General features: G+C 50.7%; 1 protein-coding gene and 1 long non-coding RNA gene across 3 annotated transcripts in view; one reads left to right on the top strand and one right to left on the bottom strand.

Annotated features, from left to right (window-relative positions):
* KIRREL3 (kirre like nephrin family adhesion molecule 3) overlaps positions 1–16,745 on the bottom strand; it is a 604,188-nt gene that overhangs the window by 48,935 nt on the left and 538,508 nt on the right. The gene's annotated exons all lie outside the window — the stretch shown is intronic.
* On the top strand, positions 2,309–5,613 carry LOC113885943. The gene is made up of 2 exons (XR_003509350.1): positions 2,309–3,109; positions 5,236–5,613. It is a non-coding gene; the product is annotated as an uncharacterized LOC113885943 (long non-coding RNA).

Below are 16,745 nucleotides of genomic sequence, written 5' to 3'. Positions count from 1 at the left end.
CAAACTGAGTACCTACTGTGTACCTGGCCCTGTTTGAAGCAGCAGGGACGCAAAACTCCTGCCTAAGTGGAGTTTATATTCCAGTGGAAGAGTTAGACAGTGAATGGATAAATAAACGATACAGTAAGTCCCCTACGTATGAACCTTCCAGTTGCGAACTTTCAAAGATGTGAACGTGCATTGGGATCCAGCAAGGAATTGGAACCTGGGCCATTGGGTGTGATGACACTGCAGCCTGTCCTCCGTCTTTGTTGCTGACGATCCTTCAGCTCTACCACCTCCCACCTCTTCTCCCTCCTCCAGCCAGTAACTCTTCTTGTCTGTTCACTCGAGGCCAGCCCCTGTGTGCTGGGGTGATCTGCTACCCTGCCTGCTTGGCCCTCCCTCCTCTCCCGTCCCCTCAGACTCTGTGCCCACGAGAGTGGGGCCATCACACTAGAAAGATGCAAGGGCATGTGTGTGCCCGCCTGACCCCGTGTGATCATCTCAGCTGGGCATGGCCATATCACTGACTCGTAGAATCATTACGTTTGCAAAGACTAACCGATACGCTCAGCAGTAACCTACTGTCTGGGGAGTTCCTGAAAGACTGCCCAGAGCTCTGGGCTCCTAAAGTCACCCCAGCACTGGATCCTCAGCAGCGAATCTGTCTGCTCCACCCCAATCCTTTCTACCTCCCTGATGGACGGTGACTGGCTCCATCTCTGCTTCTCAGTGTCCACAGCTTCCCGCTGCTCCAGGGTAAAACCCAGTTCCTCCTCGTGGACCCCAGCCAAGGCTTTCTTCAGCTAGGCCTTCTCTCTTCAGCTTCCTCCTGTGCTTTCGCTGGACAGGTCCGTTCACCTGTCTGCAAGGATACCCTGGCCTTTACAACTGCAATGCTTTGTGAAGTTCCCTCTGCTGACAGTGTCTTCATCCTGAGATGTAACTGGCTGGGATCCTGTCCTCTCTCCAGCCCAAAGGCCACCTTTGCCTGGTTAGCTTTGGTCATTCTTTTTATTTTTTTTTTTGGCCACACCGTGCAACATGTGGGATCTTAGTTTCCCAACCAGGAATTGATCCCACACCCCCTGCATTGGAAGCACAGAATCTTAACCATTGGACCACCAGGGAAGTCCTGGTCATTATTTTCTATCACCTCCTCCAGGAAGCCCTCTCTCAAGCTCAGCCCCAGCCCTAAGACCATGTGCTACCTCCACGAGCTTATGTGGCTCTTGGTGCCCTTGGCCATCCCACAGCTGTGAGCTCTTTGAGCGATGGTCCTTGCTGGATTCTCCTTTCTACGCCTATACTCAGGAAAGAGTATAGCTCAGAGCAAGCCTCAATACATCTTGGTTGTCTGGTGCCTTGCCTGACCCCACTGAGCAGGAAGCAAATGTCCACGCTCCCTTAGCACCAGCTGGCGCCCACTGCAGTTCCTGGGATGTTGATCTGTGGAACCTGATTCAGGTTCCCAACAGCTAAGAGGAGGGGTCCTAATGCATCTTTGCATTTATACCACCTCCTGGGTTATAACCTTGGATGTACTGATAGTAATACCAGTAGAACAACAACAATGACAAATAGTAATAATGTAGATAATAGCTAACATTTCCACAGAGCTTACAACGCTTTCAGAACTCTTCCAGTGCTCCAAAAGCCATCATTTAATCCTTTCAACGGCCCTATACAAAGTGTGTGTATGTGTTCAGCCGCTCAGACATGTCTAACTATTTGCCACCCACATGGACTGTAGCCCGCCAGGCTCTGTCCTGGAATTTTCCAGGCAAGAATACTGGAGTGGGTTGCCATTTCCTCCTCCAGGGGATCTTTCTGACCCGAGGATCGAACCCGTGACTTCTGTGTCTCCTGCATTGGCAAGCGAATTCTTTAACGTAGCACCACCTGGGAAGCTTTGTACAAGGTCGATGCACTTACGTGTAGTTTAGAGATGAGGAAACAGGCCCAGAGGGGTCAGGTCACTTGCCCAGCATCACACAGCCAGTAAGCAGTGGAGCTAGGAGACGTGGGATTGCCAGATTTAGTACATAAAAGTACAGGGCACCCAGATAAATTAGAATTTCAGATAAGCCACAAATAATTTTTAGTATGTTTATTTGAGGTTCAAATATAACCGGGCATCCTGTATTTTCTCTGGCAATCCTGTATGTGGGTTTATTAGATAGATGTAATTTGCTAAATGTCAGTGTCTTTTGGCTTCCCTAAGTGGCTCAAATGATAAAGAATCTGCCTGCAACATGGGAGACCTGGGTTCGATCCCTGGGTTTGGAAGATCCCCTGGAGGAGGGCATAGCAGCCACTCCAGTATTCTTGCCTGAGAATCCCCATGAGCAGAGGAGCCTGGCGGGCTACAGTCCATGGGGTCGCAAAGATCTGGACAGGATCGAGCGACTAAGTGCACACACAGTACAGGTGTCTTTACCTCCTCTTTGGATCCTCCCCACTACAGTCAGGTCTGCCTAAAGGAGATTTGGGTCGGATGCAAATAGGGTCTTTTTAAGGGATGTCATCCATGGAGGTGGCACCATCGCCCAGACACTTTTCCGGGGAGGTTGGAGGCAGAGGGACCAGGGGAGAGAGGCCTGGAGGCTGTGTTTTAGCTCCATCCCTGCCCCAAGCCTGGGGGTGCCTGGACTAGCTGAACTCAGGGAATCGTGACCCCTGTGACCTGCAAAGGTCAGGACCCAGGGAAGCGTGCCTCTCCCCCGGAGCTCTTGATAAGCGGGGAAAAGACAGGAGGCAGGTGCCTCGCTTGGCTCCTGGCTGCCTGATGGTGGGCAGGTACTTCATTCTCTGGGCAAGGTAGCATGGATGGCATAGACATGACAGTCTCCGTTTCACAGAGCCGGGTGCTGATGACCCGCGTGAACAGGAGCGCCTCGTCCCAGAGCTCAGTACTGCACAGGGACTCAGCCCTTGTTAGCTGCCCATAGGATCACTGTCTGCCCAGTAAGCCAGTCCACGTGGACACAGAGCAGCAGCTGACGTGAGGTCACTGTTTCAACCTCTTGTTCTGCTGCCTCCTTGTTCTGCACCCCAGCCTCGGCTCCCAAGATGGAGGTCAGCACCTCCCCGCAAAGCAACGACAGCACAGGGGGGACGAGGAGAGGTGAGAGGCCGGGACGGGCAGGGCCCGGGAGGAGGGGTGCGGGCAGGGACACAGATGCTGCAGGGACAACATCAAGCAAAGCCACTTGCCTCGCCCTCAAATTAGGCAGGGTGTGCACTCTTGTTTCCTTCCGATTAAACCCTGAAAGGGACTGAGCCGTCTCATCAGTGAGGAGCTGCTGTGGAGGAGACGGATGTTCATTAACCCCGAGCAAACAAATGAGTCACAGGATGTGTGCCAAGCAGGGGGATGGGGTGAGAGAGCAGGAGGGCGCGGACAGCAGCTCCATGCAGCAGAGGGTGTGCGTGTGTCTGTGTGTGTGCGTGTGTGCGCCTGTGTGTGTGCACATGTGCCTGTGTCTGTTTGTGTGTGCGACTGTGTGTGTGTCTGTGTGTGTGCATGTGTGCGCCTGTGTGTGAGTACATGCACCTGTGTCTGCTTGTGTGTGTGCCTGTGTGTGTGCACGTGTGCGCCTGTGTGTGTGCACATGCGCCTGTGTCTGCTTGTGTGTGCGCCTGTGTGTGTGCCTGTGTGTGTGTCTGTGTGTGTGCATGTGTGTGCCTGTGTGTGTGCACATGCGCCTGTGTCTGCTTGTGTGTGTGCCTGTGTGTCTGTGTGTGTTCTATGTGTCTGTGCCTGTGTGAGTGTTCACAGCAGGTCACTGACGTGCAATGGTGTGTCAAGGGCAGGTGTGGGGGCATGTGGGACCCTGGGGACAGGTGCGGGGGGACATCCCTCAGGCCACCTTGGAGGTGTTTTGTCCCGAGGAGAAAGGGACTTTTCCCTTTCCAGCTTGGCTCCTGTGCAGATGGCCCCAGGATGGCGTGGATGCCCTTCTCAGGCCCATATCTGCCTCGCAGCGTTCCCCAAGGCTCCCCAGCTGGCGTTGACCTTAACTTGAGTTTGGGCTTCGCCTGCTCCACAGACCTGAGTCTGGGGGGGAAGTCTGGCGTGGTGGAGGGGTTGCTTATATACTGGTTTAAATCTTACAGTGATCTCCTGCCAGTGGGCCTCGTAGCATCCTTATTTTACAGATGGGGAAGCCAAGGCATAGCCTGGCAGACCACCTGGGACAAGTCGCACAGTTTATGAGTGGGGGAGCCAGGGCTCTGGCTCAGGCCGCTGAGGGCCTGGCTACCCTCACCTTGCTCTCCTAGCCTCAGTGCAGCCTGGCTGCTCCCGTGTGGGATGCTGTCTCTGTGTGCTCTGCCCTTACACAGAGAGCCCTTTCACAGCATCACGGAGTCCATCCTGAGCCAGTTCAACGATGCCCGAGGGACTCAAGCGGGTCTGGGTTGGTCCCATAAATAGAAAGCAGAACTGATATGGTTGGTTTTGCTACAGTCTCCCATCCAGCAAATCCACGTCCTCAAGAGGCTCTGTGGCAGACAGAGAACAAATGTGTGGGCACCAAGTGGGGAAAGGGCAGGTGGGATGGGTTGGGAGATTGGGATTGACACCTACACGCTGTGTATGAAACAGACCATTAAAGAGAACCTACAGCACAGGGAACTCTACTCAGTGCTCTGTGGTGATCTAAATGGGAAGAAAATCCAAGAAAGAGGGTATATATGTGTGTGTGTGTGTATATACATCTATATGTATAATTAGGCTTCCCAGGTGGCGCCAGTGGTAAAGAACCCCTCTGCCATTGCAGGAGACATGAGAGACATGAGTTCGATCCCTGGGTTGGGAAGATCCCCTGGCGTGGCAACCCACTCCAGCATTCTCGCCTGGAGAACCCATGGACAGAGGAGCCTGGCAGGCTGGAGTCCATGGGGTCCCAGAGTGGGACACGACTGATGCGACTTGGCATGCACATACATGTGGAGCTGATTCACTTTGCTGTACAGCAGAAACTAACACAGCATTGTAAAGCAACTCTACTCCAACAAAAATTAATTAAAAAAAAGAATCTGTGGCTTCACTAAGGAGGGAAGTAAGGCCAGTGGAACCTTCCTGACTAATACTTGTAGCTTCAGGAAATTGAGGGGCATGGGGGAGAGGGTCACCTTATTAAGGAGCTTAAAAAATAAACACACCAAATCGCAATAATTGGCTTTTACATGGGGGATTAGGAATACTGATTTTTGCATTATAAAACTGTGTGTTTGTTCCTATGGTAGCTGGCTGAAGCAGTGTGGGGAAGACGAGAAGACAGAGAAGTGATGAAGACAGTTCGGTTTGGAACACAGGGACGGACGGGCAGGACGAGAGGACGAGAAGAGATGAAGCCTGGTGATGGGCAAGACACCCACTTGGGAAGCAAGATAAATGGGAGCAGAGAAAAAGAGAAAACACAGTGTCCCTTGTCACGGGGAACCGTAAAGCCAAGTGGCAGCATGCCAAGCGGGGAAAAAAGCACAATGCTTTCTCTGGGCTTCTTGCCACCAAAATTCATTTCGGGGAATCCCAGAAAACCACTAAACGTACCTTTCAACTTTATGCAAATTTATCAAATCCACTATTTGCCAGCATCCTAAGAGAAAAAAAGTCAAAGTCTTTCTCTGCTCTGAGTCTGTTTTTGAAAAAGCACAAGCCTCTAAATTCGAAAAAGGGCAATTCTTTTTGAATTCATTACAGAAAGCATTTCACTGCTCATCCGAACTTTAGCATTATAGATATTTTTGAAATCTCCTATCTTCCTCATTTTTCACAGAGAGAGCCCACATTTCTCCACAGAAATTGGTGAGCATTGCCTCGCATTTTATACGGAGAGGGTGCATTTTATAGGCGAACATTCCTGCTTTAGGATCTGCCAGGGTGCTGCCATGCGGAACGGGAGAAGGCTGAGCCCTCTCTGCCATCGCAGGGAAATCGAGTCATGCTCATCCTCCCCCTGGGGAGGGTGTGGGTGAGAGGCAGCACAGTAGACAGAGACCTGAGGATGCTTAGTGGGGAGGCCTGTCGGGACCAGCTCCGGGGAAGAGGGAGACAGGACTGGACAGAAGGGCATCTGGCCGTGGGGGTGGCACCTTGGAGATCTCAGTGGATCCCAACAAGAAGCAATGACGCTGCCCGGGGGGCCCTCAGGCTGTCCCATCCCAGGAGGGCAGGCTGGCTTCTCTGCCCTGCGGGGGCCAGTCACTGGGGGAGGGCTTCCTCCCTTTGGCCGCAGGTAATCCCCAGAGGGGGCTCAGCAGAGAGCTGGCCACCCCACAGCCTAGCAGTTGGGGGAAAGGAGTTCTTCCATCCTGAAAGGGAGACTCAGGGTGGCCCTCACAGCACCCACTGCAGGGGGTGCGCCTGGGCAGGGGGTGCTCATCACTATTGTGGGAGTGGGACTGGGGCTGGTTTTGGGCCTGGTGTGCTCTGTATCAGAATACTGCCCTTTTGGAGGAGAGCTGAGTGGTTTGGCCAGAAGAAGATGTTGGCTCTACTCTGTGCTCTGGGTTAGATTCTCCAGGGCAGGAAACGACGCCCCACTTGCCTCTAGTCACCTCTACAGCTGCATTTGCTGGGGTCGGTGGGCTGGGTTTGGGGCTGCCAACCCCTGTCTCTCCAGCCCCAGGGAAGTGGTATGGGGGTGAGAAGTGGGCACCATCTTTGCTCTCAGACCTGGGAGCCTCCTCACTGGGTGACCTTCAGCAAGTTTGTGAATTTCTGAGCTTCAGATTCTACATCTGTAAAGTGGAGCTACCATGGGCTCCTCGTGTGGGATTGAACGAGGGGACACGTGAATGCTGCGGGGTGTAGGAGGTCCTTGGCAGCTGGGACTGCGAGCTGGGGGTGCTGAGGTGGAGGCTGGCTGCCTTCTCTCCCCATGTGCTGGGTGCTCCCTGGGGTGGAGGCAGGGTGTCCACAAGGCCCAGGTCAGGTATGTGACTTGCAAACATTTTCTCCCATTGCCTCTTCGTTTGGTCGATGGTTTCCTCTGCAGTGCAGAAGCCTTTTAGTTGCAAGTGATCCCACGTATTTATTTTTGTTTTTGCTGCTTATGCTTCTGGTGTCACATCTAGAAAGTTGCTGCCAAGAGCATTGTCAAGGAGCTTCCCCCCATGTTTTCTCCTGGGAGTTTTAGGGTCTCAAAATCTTATGTTTAAGTCTTTAATTCATTTCAAGTTCATTTGTGTGAGTGCTATAAATGGGGGTCCAATTTCATTGTTCTGTCTGTGATTATCCAGTTTTCCCAACACCATTTATTCAAGAGACTGTCCTTTCCATATTGAATATTCTTGGCTCTCTTGTCAAATGTTAGTTGATTGTATATGTATGAACTTATTTCTGGGCTCTCTATTCTGTCCCATTAGTCTATATGTCTGTTTTTATGCCAGGACCATACTGTTTTGATTACTATAGGCTTTTTTACTTTTATTTCTTTTTCTTTCTTTTTTCTATAGCTTTGTAGTATAGTTTGAAATCGGGAAGAGTGATACCTCCAGATTTTTTTCTTCTTTCTCAGGCTCGCTTTGGCTATTTGGAATCTTTTGTGGCTCCATACAAATGTTAGGATTTCCTTCTTCCTCATGGCTGAGTAGTGTTCCATTATGGGTATACACCACATCTTCTTCACGCATTCATCTGTTGACGGACGCTTGGGTTGCTTCCACTTCTTGGGTACTGTGAGCATGGGAGTACAAATATTTCTACAAGGTCTTATTTATTTGTTTGGCTGCACTGGGTCCTCGCTGCTGTGTCAAGCTTTCTCTAGGGGGCTACTCCTCACTGCAGCGCGCAGGCTTCTCACCGCAGTGGCTTCTCTTGTCACGGAGCACAGGCTCCAGGCACACGGGCTTCCATAGTTGCAGCTCGTGGGCTCCGTAGTTGTGGCACAGGGGCTTAGCTGCTCCATGGCATGTGGAATCTTCCCGGACCTGGGATCGAACCTGTGTCCCCTGCATTGGCAGGAAGATTCTTATCCACTGGACCACCAAGGAAGTCCTCTACAAGATCTTGATTTCAGTTTCTTTGGATGTATCTCAGAAGTGGAATTGTTGGATCACATTGTAGTTCTGTTTTTAGTTTTTTAAGATCCTCCATAGTGTTTCCTATAGGGGCTGCACCAATTTACATTCCTACTAAAAGTATATAAAGACTCCTTTTTCTCCACATCCTTGTCAAAGCTTGCTATCTATCACCTTTTTTGATGACAGCAATTCTAACAGGTGGGGAGTAACATATCATTGTGGCTTTGATTTGCAATTCCCTGATGATAACCGATTGGAGAAGGCGATGGCACCCCACTCCAGTACTCTTGCCTGGAAAATCCCGTGGACAGAGGAGCCTGGTAGGCTGCAGTCCATGGGGTCGCTAAGAGTCGGACACGACTGAGCGACTTCACTTTCACTTTTCACTTTCATACATTGGAGAAGGCAATGGCAACCCAGTCCAGTGTTCTTGCCTGGAGAATCCCACGGACAGGGGAGCCTGGTGGGCTGCTGTCTATGGGGTCGCGCAGAGTCAGACACGACTGAAGCGACTTAGCAGCAGCAGCAGCAGATGATAACCAATATTGAGCACCTTTTCACGGGCCTGTTGGCCATCTGTACATCTTCTTTGGAAAATTGTATTCAGTTCCTCTGCCTGTTTTACTTTTGAGTGTTTGTTTTTTTGCTATTGAATTGCATTAGCTCTCTATATGTATTATATATAGAGAAAGAAAAACATATATATAATGGAATACTACTCAGCCATGAGAAAGAAGGAAATTTTGTCATTCGTGACAACTTGAAATATTGAATGAATGAATATTGAATGGATGAAATATTGACAGTACTGTGCTAAGTGAAATAAGTTTGACAGAGAAAGACAAGTATTGTATGATATCACATATGTGGGATCTAAAAAAAGCTGAATTCTGAAAAACAGGCAGTAGAGTGATTACCAGGGGCTGGGGGTGGGGAAAACGGAAGAGATGTCAGTCAAAGGGTACAAACTTCCAGTTGTAGGGTTAACAAGTTCTGGGGCTCTAATGTACAGCATGGTGATTATAGCTAATTACACTGTATTAGTTACGGGCTCAGGGAGGACCTACTCTCTCTTCTCGGAACACCCATTCTTCGTTCCTGACTTGAGGGCGCAGGCGTGACTGTCAGGCTTTGCTGAAGTGACTCGAGTGAGCCCCTCTACACTGTGGCCCGGTATCGGAGGCAGGGAGCAGTCTCGTCCCTGTGTGATCCGGTTCCTCAGCCAGTGCTGTGGGCGAAGCTGGGTGGGAGCCTCTCCTTGGCTCCTGCGGAGCTCCTGGATCTCACGGATGACTGGACTGAGGGGTCTGGCTAGGGGTGACTTCTGGAGAGCAGCAGGCCCGTTGTATTCCTCCTTGTCTCTCCTGCCCCAGCCAAGAGCTTGCACAGAGTCGGTGCTCAAGAGATGGGTACTGAGTAAATGAGTGGAGGGTAAAACTAGAAGCCAGCAAGAAGGAGAACTGGGTAGGAAAAACAAAGCCTCCAGATGGGGGTGTTTGGAGAGGTGCAGGTCCGGAAACACTAATGAACACTAAGATGTCTTGAGGACTCCTTTGGCCCCACTGGCATTCCGTGTGGACTCACAGGCCAGTTTTAGGGCTTTGCCTATTTGCAGATGACTACAGGGATTGGCTCTGAGAAGGCAATGGCACCCCACTCCAGTACTCTTGCCTGGAAAATCCCATGGATGGAGGAGCCTGATGGGCTGCAGTCCATGGGGTCGCTAAGAGAGTCAGATACGACTGAGCGACTTCACTTTCTCTTTTCACCTTCATGCATTGGAGAAGGAAATGGCAACCCACTCCATTGTTTTTGCCTGGATAATCCCAGGGACGGGGGAGCCTGGTAGGCTGCCTTCTATGGGGTCGCACAGAGTCGGACACGACTGAAGTGACTTGGCAGCTTAGCAGCAGCACAGAGATTGGCTACTGGGAGCCATCCAGGTTGCTCCGTGGTAAAGAATCTGCCTGCCAATGAAGGAGACATGGGTTTGATCTCTGGGTCGGGAAGATCCCCTGGAGAAGGAATGGCACCCCACTCCAGTGTTCTTGCCTGGAGAGTTCCATGGACAGAGAAGCCTGGAGGGCTACAGTCCATGGGGTCCCAAAGAGTTGGACATGACTGACTGCCTAAACAACAAGAAGGATTGGAGTCACCAAATGGAACCCAGGACAGCTGGTGTCCCCTGAACTTCTGAGACATCGGACAAATTTTTTTTTTACCTTCTGTGTTCTCCACTCTCCATCATCAACCATCCCTCTCTCTGGGCCCTGTCAGCTATGGCTAATGACCCCTGGATCCTTAATCACCTCCCTGCTTTCCTCTGTCTCCCTTCTAAGGTATCCCTTTCTATTTGATTAGCAATTGACCGACTGTTGAGGGTTCTGTGCACACTCCAGAAAGAGAGGCAGGACAGCACTGAGTGGCTGGGAGTACCCTGCGATCAGAATATATGGGTTTCAGCTCTGATCTACATCACTGTCACCGTGTAGGAATCAGCGCTGCATACGTACGTGTCGCTGGGGAAGAGCCCATCAGCTGCTCAGAGAAGTGGGTGTGTGAGGTGTTCAGGGCTGGTTTGAAGTGAAGCGTATTGGATGTGTCTTGAAGCCACTGTCGGCTTCCGTGATGGGCATTAATGTTCATGGCCAGAGGCATGGATGGTCCAGATTTGGTACATAATTGAAAGTATCATTTGCATTTGACTTTGGAACACACCGTTTGAGTGAGTGAGTGAGTGTGTGTGTGTGTGTGTGTGTGTGTTTAGGGGAGTAGAGGAGCCAAGGCGATTTTCCTTTTTGACCACTTTTATTCTATTTTAAAAGAACTTTATTTATTTTTAGTTGGATATTGCTTTTCAGTGTTGTTGTGGTCTCCGCCATATATCAATGCACATCAGTCATAATAGCACATATGTCCCCTCCTTCTTGAACCTCCTTCCCCACCTCCCATCAGAGAGCACCTGGTCGGGCTCCCTGTGCTGTACAGCAGCTCCCCACTGGCCATCTGTTTCAGACGTGGCGGTGTATATATGTCCATGCTGCTTTCTCAATTCACCCCACGCTCTCCTTCCCCCACTGTGTCCACAGTCCATTCTCTACGTCTGTGCCTCTATTCCTTCCCTGAAGATAGCTTCACCAGTACTATTTTTCTAGATCCCATCTATATGTGTTAATATACAATATTTGTTTTTCTCTTTCTGACATTTCGCTCTGTATAACAGGTTCAGCCACCTCACTGCAACTGACTCAAATGATGATGTTTACTTTTGACTCCCATTGGAATTCATTTGCATTCATAGGTCGTAGCCTTGGGCAGAGATGGGCAAGGCTTTCCCTGAATGAAACAGCCCTCAGCTTGGCTTTGGTCACAAAGTGGGTCACTCACAGGTCCTCAGTTACATAGAGGATGGTCAGTGTGGAGTCGCCACCTGCACTGAAAGGGAAGAGGGGCTCAAGTGCCCTGCGAGGGAGCAAGGTTAGATGTTAGGAAGAACTGACCCAGAGAGGGGAAAGGTGGCAGGCCTCTCTCTAGAGCCTGTTTTCTTTTTTAAAATACTTTTATTTAAAAACAAATTTAAAGTTTTTATATTTGTATTGGGGTAAGCTTTCCCGGTGGCTCAGACAATAAGGAATCTCCTTCAATGTAGGATACCCAGGTTCGATCCCTGGGTTGGGAAGATCCCCTGGAGAAGGGATTGGCAACCCACTCCAGTATTCCTTCCTAGAGAATCCCATGGACAGAGGAGCCTGGCCAGCTGTAGTCCACAGGGTCGCAAAGAGTCAGATATGACAGAGCGACTAACACATAGCTGATTCAAAATGCTGTGATAATTTCAGGTTTACATTTTTGTTTTATATTGGAGCAGTTGATTAACAATGTGGTATTAGTTTCAGGTGTACAGCAAAATGAGTCAGTTGTACATACACATATGTCCACTTTTTTTTTTTTTTAAAGATTCTTTCCCTATATAGGCCATCACAGAGTACTGAGAAGAGCTCTCTGTGCCACACAGTAGGTCCTTGTTGGTTATCCATGTTAAATACAGCAGTGTGTACATGTCCATCCCAAACTCCCAATCTACCCTTCCACCCCACCTTTTGCCCTTGGTAACTGTAAATTTGTTCCCCAAGTCTGTGGGTCTGTTCCTGTTTTGTAGATAAGTTCATTTATATCTTTTTTTTTTTTTTTTAGATTCCTCATGTAATCAATATCATATGATATTTGTCTTTCTCTGTCTGACTTACTTCACTTAGAATGATAATCTCTGGGTCCTATCATGTTGCTGCAAATGGCATTATTTCATCCTTTTTCATGGCCAGAGCTGGTCTTTTTTTCCCCTGTTAGGGATGAGTTGCATGTGGCGGGCCACATGGCCCCGAGGCAGGGGGTGGACCGGATGGCTTCCCAGAGCCCCTCTGGGCTCGTGTCCACTCCAGGCTTGCTCATTAGCTTGCCTGAAGTTTCTTCTTCCTGGCTCCCAATTAGCTCTGTCCATCTAGTTTTCTGAGAGGAGCTTCCTTTTGAGGACGAAGAAGGCAGACAAGAGCAGAGGCCAGGGCTCCGGGAGGGACGCGGGGCTGGGGTGGGGAGCGGGGAGCAGCTGCCAGGCAGCTTGTAAGGTTTCCCATCAAACTCTGGCAGGAAAGAGCCTTTCCTCACAAGTGGCGTGTGCCTGCACAGGTGCTCGCAGCGAGGTGTCAAGGTGCTGAGAGGGGCTGTGAGGTGAGCCATGCATGGTGGACACCGGGCCCTTACTGCTCTAAGTCCCCAGCACTCCCACTCCATGCTCAGGAGAGGGGTGTTCAGGTGGCTGACGCGGAGCTGCGGCTCGGAGCCACTGGCTGCAGAATTAAATAGGCCCTCTAGGCTCGTCTTCCAGAAAAGATGGACCAGGGAGGGAGGGCAGAGGAAAGAAGTTAGACATGAAGCAGAACTTTCTGACGCTGCACTGAGTGAACAGAGAGGCTGTGGAATAGCCTTGGCTGCCCTCGCTGCCCAGCACGGGGGCGGTCATTCGTATGGTTTACCTTGAACCTCATCATGACCCAGTGAGGTGAGCAGGGCAGGGGAGGGCCAGCCTCAACAGCCCTCTGGGACTCAGGAGCGAAGAGCTGAGCAGGGATCAGAGAGTTGCTTGACGTCACACAGCCAGAATCTGAGTTGGATCTCGAACTTTAGGCCCAAAGCAGTGGCCCCACCTGAACCTTACACTCACCATCCCCAGCCAGCTCCTCCCTCCAAGACTCATGGTGACGGTGACTGCTGGCTGCCCTAGAGCTGGCTCATTCCCAGGGCCCCCTCCCCCAGGCCCGGGGGTCCTGGAACCCTTTTCTGGCTGGGGGCAGGTTGTCCAAGGCTGGGCATGAAATTTATGGGCTTGCCAAAAACCTCAGAAATGGAGAGAAATCATAGTTGAATGAAAATTACAAAACAATACCAAAACGAATGCAAAAATATTCACAGTGAACAAAACATCACAATTTTAAATAAAGGCAGGCTCTTTATCTAAACTGAAATTAATTTAAAAAGACTTAAGATGGTCACTTGGTCATGAGAAATGATCAAATGTGGCCATTTTTTTTCAACTGAAAATGAGAAAAGAAGAGGAAAGCAGATTATTATCATCATTGATGCATTTGCTTCCATCAAAGCCAGGAAAGTGAAATGACAATAAACTCTATTTTTGCTGTAAATAAAATACTTCAGTTTGAAGTAATCTTGTGAGTTTAAACACACCTACTTTTAAATGTTCCAATATTTTTTCAAGTACTTCAGTGTTCTGAAAAGAAAATTAACCATCAAAAAATATGTAGAATCATGGAACTAGGGGCACACATTTTTTTCCTCCCACATTCAATGTTTTGATACTTTTTTCAGAAATTAAAGATTAAAAAATTTTTTTAAATAGTGATTTTTATATCACTTGATTTTATATCATTTTTGTATCATCTTTGATTTTTTTAAAAAGGTTGCATTAAAATAGTCATCTAGATTACTGAGTTGTGGGGTGCCCCTTACATTTTGTGCATCCCCCCAACCTTGATCCTGTTTTGATACCCTCCAGGGAAGGAAGCTGTCCCTCTCTCCTGTCCTTGGTGGGGGACAAGACACAGGCTAGTCCTTGGGGCCCACGTCGGCCTAGGATTGTCCCCAGAAGGTGAGCACTGGGGCGGGAGCAGGCTGCCAAGAGAAGATGGATGGGCTGCGAGGCCCTGCAGACAGAGACGAGCATCCACTCTTGAGCCCATCCATCAAGTGCCTTGTGTGGTGACACTCGCCCTAATCAGGTCAGGAGGCCCCAGGTTTCAGGGGCGGGGAAGCAGGGAGAAGCCAGGTGGGCAGACGCTCTGAACTGGTGCCTGGAAAGGGTGAGGTTCAGCGAGGGCCGCCAGGCTGGGCACAAGGGGTGCTGCGTACTTGGCCCGGCCCTGTTTATTTCCCATCGTCCGGGCAGGCTGCAGCCCTGCTGCTCAGAACCTGGCCCAGCTGGGGGCTGGGAGCCAGTGCAGAAAGAGAGGGGAGGAGTGGACGCAGGTAGACGTGGACAGCTTCGAGGGCGTTGTGCACCCTCTTCTCTGCTTCTCAGAGTCCTCCAGGGGTGCCCCCGACTGCAGAAAAGACCTGAACCTACTCCTTGATGTCAAGGCCCTTGATCGCCTGGCCACAACCTCTCCTGTCCTCTGACCCACCAAAGGCCCTGCATGTGAGCCCCCCAGCCGCTGCTGCCTACCTCCAGGGCCCTCCACCCTCTCTGGCTGACCCCACAGTGGTTCCTCCTCCAGACCCAAGTTCTGCTTCCTCTCCGAAGCCTCCCCTGACTGTCCACAGCCCTCACTGTCCCACAGATTCTTTTTTTTCTGGACACTCCAAGCAGAATGTGGGATCAGGGATTGAACCTACACTCCCTGCAGTGGAAGCAGGGAGTCCTAACCAATGGACCGCCAGGGGAGTCCCTGTCGTGTCCCCCGGCAGGCTCTGAATTTCCTAAGGGTCTGGATGATGGCCTATCCCTGGGGCTTCCTTCTCAGAGCCTCCCACATGCTGGGGGTGATACCTCGGGATGAGGAGACCCCATGGATGCTCTCGGACCCGTGGTTCTCAAGTTGTGTGGAGGGTGGGAGGTAGGGGTGGCCACTGAGGGAGGGGCCCCGTTGGTGTTCCAGTCAGGCCCGTGGAGCAAGAGGGGAGCTCAGAGGTCTGGTTGTTCAGTGAGCCTGTGTGTGGGGGGCCTGCCCCGCCCCTTCTCACCACTTCTCGCAGAAGACATCACCCCGCCTTGCCTGAGGCACAGGACACTGGTTTCTACCCCCGAGGTCTCAGCAGATGGCAAATGAACCCGCCAGCAGCTCGTGCCAGACACCCTCCTGCGCCCTTGACTTCGCTCTGTGCCTCACACCCCAGTTGCTCTAGGTCCACGTCTGAAATGTACACAGATCTCATCGCTTCTCACACCTGCACTACTGCTGCCCCGTCAGGTCACACGACAGGACGCCTGGTCCACACAGGGGCTTCCGGACTGGTTTTCTGCATTCATTCCTGCTCCCTCTGTCTCTCCTCCGCCTTCCCCAATCCTAGTCTCCCCTGATCTCTTCTCAAAATAGCAGCCAGCACGACCTCTTTCACATTATGTCTCCCCTCAAAGTTTCTGGTGGCTTCTTTTTCTTTCCTTTTATAAAAAATGTTGTCCGCACCCTGGGGCACATCGGACCTTGGTTTCCCGACCAGGGATTGCACACACACCCCCTGCATTGGAAGGTGGAGTCTTAACCGCTGGACCACAGGGGAAGTCCTGAGTGGTTTCTGTCTTAAGCAGAGGAAAATCTGAGATGGTTACTGTGATCTACAAGAGCCCACAAGATCTTGCTCTCTCCGACTGCACCTTCATCACTCTCTCCTTTATTCACACTGCATCAGCCAGGCAGGCCTGTTTGCTGTTCCTGGAACTCTCCTACCTCAGGGGACTTTGCTGTGCCCACTTCTGCCCCACCTCGGCCTGGAATGCTCTTTTCTCCACGTTTGCTCCTTTACTTTCCTCTCTTTCTCCAGGTCTTTGGTGATGGGTTACTTCCTAAAAGAGGCCCTCCAGGGTTATCCATACGAAATCGGACCTGTGCTCGAGCACTCTCTTCCTCCTCGCCCTGCTTCGTTTTGCTTTATGACACTCAAAATGTAGTAGTATTTGTCTGTGTGTCTCCTTCAGTCCAGTCGCTCAGTCGTGTCCGACTCTGCGACCCCACAGACTGCAGTACTCCAGGCTTCCCTGTCCATCACCAACTCCTAGAGCTTACTCAAACTCATGTCCATCGAGTTGGTGATGCCATCCAACCATCTCATCCTCTGTTATCCCCTTCTCCTCCTGCCTTCAATCTTTCCCAGCATCAGGGTCTTTTCCAAGGAGTCAGTTCTTCCCATCAGGTGACCAAAGAATTGGAGCTTCAGCTTCAGCATCAGTCCTTCCAATGAATATTCAGGACTGATTTTCCTTTAGGATGGACTGGCTGAATCTCCTTACAGTCCAAGGGACTCTCAAGAGTTTTCTCCAACACCACAGATCAAAGGCGTCAAATTCTTTGATGTGTCTCCTTACATTGGTGGAAGCTCCACGAGAACAGTGACTTTTTCTGTCTTGCTCACTGTCCTATCTTTAGTGCCCAGGAAAGCAATGATGCACAGTAGGTGCTTAATCTGAACAGCATAGTGCTAATTACATACACGATGAATACAAA

This window comes from Bos indicus x Bos taurus, chromosome 29, assembly GCF_003369695.1.
Source record: "Bos indicus x Bos taurus breed Angus x Brahman F1 hybrid chromosome 29, Bos_hybrid_MaternalHap_v2.0, whole genome shotgun sequence".
Lineage (NCBI taxonomy): Eukaryota > Metazoa > Chordata > Mammalia > Artiodactyla > Bovidae > Bos > Bos indicus x Bos taurus.
The sequence above is the reverse complement of the archived record's forward strand: the minus strand, read 5'-3'. Positions and strand labels throughout refer to the sequence as shown.